Here is a 6,290-nt window from a genome sequence, read left to right as displayed (position 1 = left end):
GAAGTGTGTTTGAGGATTCTGTAAATACCTTCCTAACAGTGGTGAGTGACCGCCGGGTATTTATTTTTAGAAAAAAATCAATGCCTAACTCTGTGTCTCCAATGCAATGGTACCATGTGAGAGGCACAAACTGGTGCTGATACCCTACATGCATAGATACTCTATGCTCATGGAGCACAGAACCTTATGTGAAGCATAATTTAACCAAAGAAAATCAAAGTCATCTGCACAGTTACATTCACATACATGACCGTTAACTATAGGAAAACATGTACTGTAGGTTAAATTGTTAATGCAAAGGCTTTGTTTGTTCATTTTCTCTTAAGACCAATGTTTCACCATTGCTACAGTACTTGTGGTGTCTTAAGACCATATGGGCTAGATGCTTGTATGTGCATAACACAATAAACTACTAGATACAGTGTGTGCCCTCACTGTAACAATTTCAAGGTTCTGTACAAAAAAATAAAAACAAAAAAAAACAAGGTGAAACCCGGGTAGGGTCAACTATTAACTATTTTAAGCTTAGCGACCACTTTAGCTTATCTCTGTCACTGAACAATATTGGATCCACTTGATCATTTTCATAAAACCAAATGAAACTGGCTTTCAGTTTCACCAACAACCACACAAATGTTCATAATCCTCGATCCCACGGTAGTGACCTGTTCGAATAAATAAAGGGAGCATTTCTGAGTTTAACTACAGACATATTGATCTACTGATAAGAAACACATACTACATCTGAAATGATCAGCTGTTGATTAATTGTGTTTTTTAATGTAAAAATTACAAACATTATCGAATGAAAGCTTCTGAGAAGTGAGGATTTAGCTGCTTTTCTTTGTCTTATATCTTTAGGTTTTGGACTGTTGGTCAGATAAAATTTCCCCTCGGATAAGGGTGTTTTCCACTCGTCTCTGACATTCTAAAAGCCAATCGATGGAGGGATTGATTGAGAAAATAATGAGCAGATGAACTGAAAATAATAACGTGAAAATAACTGGTAGATGCAGCCATGAAGAGATACTCACATGAGTATGTCTCTTTCAGGAAAAGCCAGTGATACAGACATTCATAAAGGAAAGATCCTGACTACAAGAGAGAAAACTTTCATTAATCTCTTTAAAAATAATTAGAAGTTTTTGCGACTGAAAGGATAGTGACATTTCTTTGCAAATGTGTGCACCACACTCACACCACACATCAGGAGTGTGGTGCGGTATTGAGCGTTAACATCTAAATGGGTCAACCAGCCGTCCAGTGAACTGTATCACCACCAGGAACCAGACAGTTTGTCTCTGACTCCGGTTCACAATCTCAGTAGACCACTAGCTCTACATTATAGATGGGAGTAATATGCAACTGAAAAAAAAAAACACACACACACACACACACACACACACACACACACTAGTGCTTTAGGTAAGATAGCAGTAGTTAAAAAACGCTGTCATAATCTGTTGGCAGGGAGTGAGGGCGCCGTGCGTAATTAGGTTACAAAGCGCTCTACTTAAAACCATAAAAAATCTATAATCTCACTATGGGAATGACACAGTGGAGGTTCAGAGGGCTGTGTGAAAATCTGTCTGTGGATTAGAATTGCATGAGAATTCATCCTCAGGACTGACACTGTAAATATACAGTATCTATGTGTAAAATATGGCAGAGCTGCACCTCCAGTGTGCCATTTGAATATCACTGTGACCTCTCTTAACACTGCTCTGTTGTACTGCAATATTACAGTTGTAATCATGAGAGTAATGGCTGTCAGAGTGGCAGAATTTTTATTTGGGCTGCAACTAAAGGTTATTTTCATCGGTGTTTAACTTGCAAATTATACTTTCGATGAATCGATTATTCGTTTGGTCCATAAAATGTCCAAAAATAGTGAAAAATGGTCATCAGTATTTCCAGGAGCCAAGGAATATGTCTTCATGTTGTTTGCTTTGTCTGAAACACAGTCCAGAACTAAAAGATGTTCAATTTAATATCAAATCTTCGCATTTTAGAAGCGGAACCGGGCAAGTTTTTGGCGTTTTTGCTTGATAACTGAGTGAAACAATGTTCCATCAACTGACTACTCTGTGAGCTGACTAATCATGTCAGTTCTAATATTGAGTGAAATCCATAGTTTTCATGACTTTTCCTGTAAGCTAATTTGTTTCCGGGGTAACAAACAGCCAGTGAGGCAGCACATTCCTCGCCAGCCAAAAAAGGAAGTGCTCCATTGTCCTTTTATCCCTGCAAACAACACGAAACACAAAGCCAGGGAACATTTAATTGGGTGACCTGCTATTTAGGAAACAAAGCCAAACGTGTACGGCTTCAAGTCTGTCCAATCAGTCTCACTGCTGGTAAAAAATAAAGTTTGACAAACTCTGCAGCTGAAACCGTACACTCAGTGAAACATTGATTGACCTTGATGAGTCTCCCAAAGTACATTTCAAACATGACTGAACAGAGGTACTGGGGTGTGTATGTACGTGTGTGTGTGTGTGCGAAGGGGAGGGGATCCTGTGTGGCTTTCCTTAAAAAGCCAGGTCAAGTATTCAGCAGACTGTAAAAGGAGCTGATCCTCTATCAGACCTCTGGAGCTGTGACAGCACCTTGCATACTAATGGGACTGTTCTCCTTTTCTTTATACTGAAGGGAATATCTGTGCCAGCAGCTGGGTCAGGGAAGACTGGAGTTTGAAATTTGGCTGTTTTAGTCGTATTTTTTCACAGAGAGAGTGAGCCTGTACCCCTGACAAGAATCAGCCACTTCTATAGCAAACATGAAGTTGAAAAAGCACTTCGGTATTTATGCGTAAATTTAGAAGAAATCAAAAAATAACTCAAGTTCAGAGTAGCTGAAAAAGGCTCCCTATACAGGCTATAATGCAAAGCAAAACTGAATCGAGAGGGAAAAGCAGAGGAGGTGGGACATTCTTGCGCCACTGTCTGGAAATTTAACGTATATCCTATCTGGAAAAAGTCACAGAAAAAATGAACGGAAACACTCCCGAGAGACTAAATCCATGGAAAACCAACACACAAGCAGCAATTATCTGAAATAGGACGGCTTATGCAATATTCTTTGTTGACTAATTGCGCCCAAGTGCCTGCGTCTGTGGTCTTTTTTTTTTTTTTCATATAGAGCATCAAACTGAAGTGCCTGATGGTGCTCTTGAAAATCAGCAAGCAGCTGAGTCACCAAGTCCTCCATAACTCAACAGTTCTGTACATGAAACCAGAGCAGAGAAGAGAGAGAGGCTGAGATCTGAGAAGCCTGTAAAATGTGCAATAATTTCAGTGACAGAACATTTACAGTTAGGCTATTAGACGAAGATGAACGCCCCGTCGAAAAAGAAAAACATATGGTGACTGAAAATTTTCAGCATTTTCAAGCTCCTCTTAAGATCTTAGCTTTACAGGTCTGCCGTGCTTTTAATCTGTAGAAGCAAGAATGTGATAATGCGATGAGCAAAATAACAAAATGTACTTTTTTTACTGTAATAACGTAAAACATTAAAGGAAGAGCAACTCGTAGTGTTGCAAGACTGGCAAAAATCATAAGCAAAATAAGCAGTGCAGTTACGAAAACTGCATATAATTCATGAGCATAAGTTCAATGCAAACTGTTAATGCCTTATATTCAGCCTATGTTTCAAGGAATAGTTTGACATTTTAAGAAATATGCTTTTTCACTTTCTTTCGGAGTTAAATGAGCTGATTGTACACTCTCATGTCTGTAAGGTAAATATGAAGCTACAGCCAGAAGCATAAGGACTGGACACAGGGGGAAACAGCTAGCCTGATGCTGTCCAAAGATAACAATATCTGCAGACTGGCACCTCTAAAACTCACAGATTACCACGGTATATCTTGTTTGTTTAATCTGTACAAAAACTGAAATATGAATTCAACGCATTTTGGTTTTATGAGGTGGTTGGGGCTGGACTATTTCTTGATCACTGCTCCCAGCAAGGTTAGCTGTGTCCACTTGTTTCCAGAATTTAGGCTTGGCTAAACGAAGACATGAAAATGGTTAGATTTTTTTTCTACATTTTAATAGAGCCTTAATGCCAAAAGCCACTACAACTCTGTATCAAATAGTTTGACATTTTGGGAAATACTGTTTTTTAGCTTAGCACGAAGACTGAAAACGGGGGTAAAAGCTAGCCCGCCTGCTAGCTGTAGCTACATAATTGGCGTAAAGACATGAAGTTGATATCAAAGCTGTTTTTTTTGGAGATAGCGACCAGTTAGCTTAGCTTAGCTGAAAGACTAGAAGCAGGTGGAAACAGCTAAACTGAGATGACGCAATTACCAGGACATAGGACAAAACATAACCCCCTTGATGACATAACATGTTGTTTTTACACCTCAGTTTTTGTACTGATTAAACAAATGAGATAACTTAGTAAGATTTACAGGTTAGCAAGGCTAGCTATCACTCGTTTCTAGTTTTTATGCTAAGCTAGGCTAACTGGCTTTAGCTTCATATTTAATGTGCAAACTATGTGGGTGGTATCGATCTTCTCATCTACATATCAGCAAAAAAAATTCTTTTTTTTTTTTAAAAAGCCCATTATCCATCATGTCAGACTATTTCTCTAATACAGAGGCTTGGCTTATCTATAACCAGTCAAAGAACAGATTTAGCTCCAGCTGAAGTAAATATGTTGCAGGGCTGCATTTGGAATAAAAAAAAATGTGATTTTCCTCTGGATCAGCAAAAGCAGTTCTGGCTTCAACTGCACACCCTAAATTCCTCTCCTGCTGCTGTGTGCACCCACAGCCTGCCAGCAGATTAACACAGTGAAACTGAAACTTTTCCTGCAAGATCCAAAACACACTTACAGACTCCCGGGGCTCTAGCAGCCCAACATGAAGCACCATTATATTTTTTGTGTGTGCGTCCTGAATCAAATTGGTGGTGGTGGTGGTGGAGGGGGGGGCGACGAGCAATGAATTAAAGGCATGCGTAAAGGAGAAGCAAGAGGATGGTCCGCGCTTTCGACGGGGCTTCGCCGTGCATCCCCTCTGTTACTTCTCAAGTGCCTGTTTCCCACACCAGTCAAGGTTAACAAGCCGCGCTGGTGTCTGCGTCGGCTGGAAAACGGGGAGGGGTGGGAGGTGGAGGTGGCGGGGTGAGGTGCTGCAACTATACAGTGTGCTGTGTGATGATGCAGACAGGCTGAGAGAGAGAGAGAGAGAGAGAGAGAGACAGCGAGAGAGAGAGAGACAGAGAGCGAGCCACTGTAGCCTACAGTCCCCTTAATTATTCCCAACCACATCCCCACTCCCTGCTCAATATTTTCTAATAATTTATGCACCACGCCACGGTGCCCCCTCGGAATAAGCCTACACACAACACAACACAACACGAGGTGGAAATTAATATCCTGCCAGCTTTTTTTTTTTTTTTTTTTTTTGTTAAAATGCACAATAAATTACAGCTAGATGAGGAGGAAAAAAAAAAAAAAAAAAAAAAAACTCCGGCGCGCACTAATCCGGGTGGCTATGAGCCTACGGCATAAAGAAAATGTATAAAGGATAGTTTTAATGGTGGATGCGGATACTGAGCAGCGCAGACTCAGCGAGGCAAAGTGGTGAGGAATAAAACAAATGTGCTAATGTATCACAAGGTAGCATAAGCATCCATACCTTTCTCTCCATCACTATGCGCTTTTTGGGCTACTCAACAATAGCAACTGGAGGATGTGCCTCTCTGGAGCTGTCCGGTCCGGCGCGGCGCGGAGCTTCCCTTCACTCCTCAACTTCCTCGCGGCTTTCAGACAGCAGCGTCTCCCTATCACTTCCCCATTACCGGACAGCTAGGCGACTTATTAGCGGTGGCCTGTGGGACGCCGAGCCGGGGATAGAGCCAGAGCCAGGATTGGTGAAGCCTTGTTCGGAAGGGAGCAGGGGCGCAGGCGCGGTCCCTGCTGGAGAGTCGATATAATGAAAAATTACCAGAGGCAGGGAGTGTCATCAAATTATCCTCGTGAGCGGATTTTGGGGGCTGCTGTCCGACAGAGAATTTGAAATGTTGACTACAGGCTATTCTGCGTTTAGCAAAGGCTGCGAATATATGAGCACTGCAAGAACAGATACTTTTCTTTTTTTAATTCTTTCGATATTTCGCCACAGTGATGTACTGAAGAAAACCCGTTTAACACTGGTTCCCTAACTAAAAGAATTGTACCAATTTCAATCAAGTCACCCTCTATAAGGGTTTTTTTTTAAGTGTTTACTGTAAATCCTTCAATTAATAATTTACAAATGCTTTGAAGAGAAGTT

This window comes from Xiphias gladius, chromosome 5, assembly GCF_016859285.1.
Source record: "Xiphias gladius isolate SHS-SW01 ecotype Sanya breed wild chromosome 5, ASM1685928v1, whole genome shotgun sequence".
Classification (NCBI taxonomy): Eukaryota; Metazoa; Chordata; class Actinopteri; order Istiophoriformes; family Xiphiidae; genus Xiphias; species Xiphias gladius.
This window is presented reverse-complemented; position numbering follows the sequence as displayed.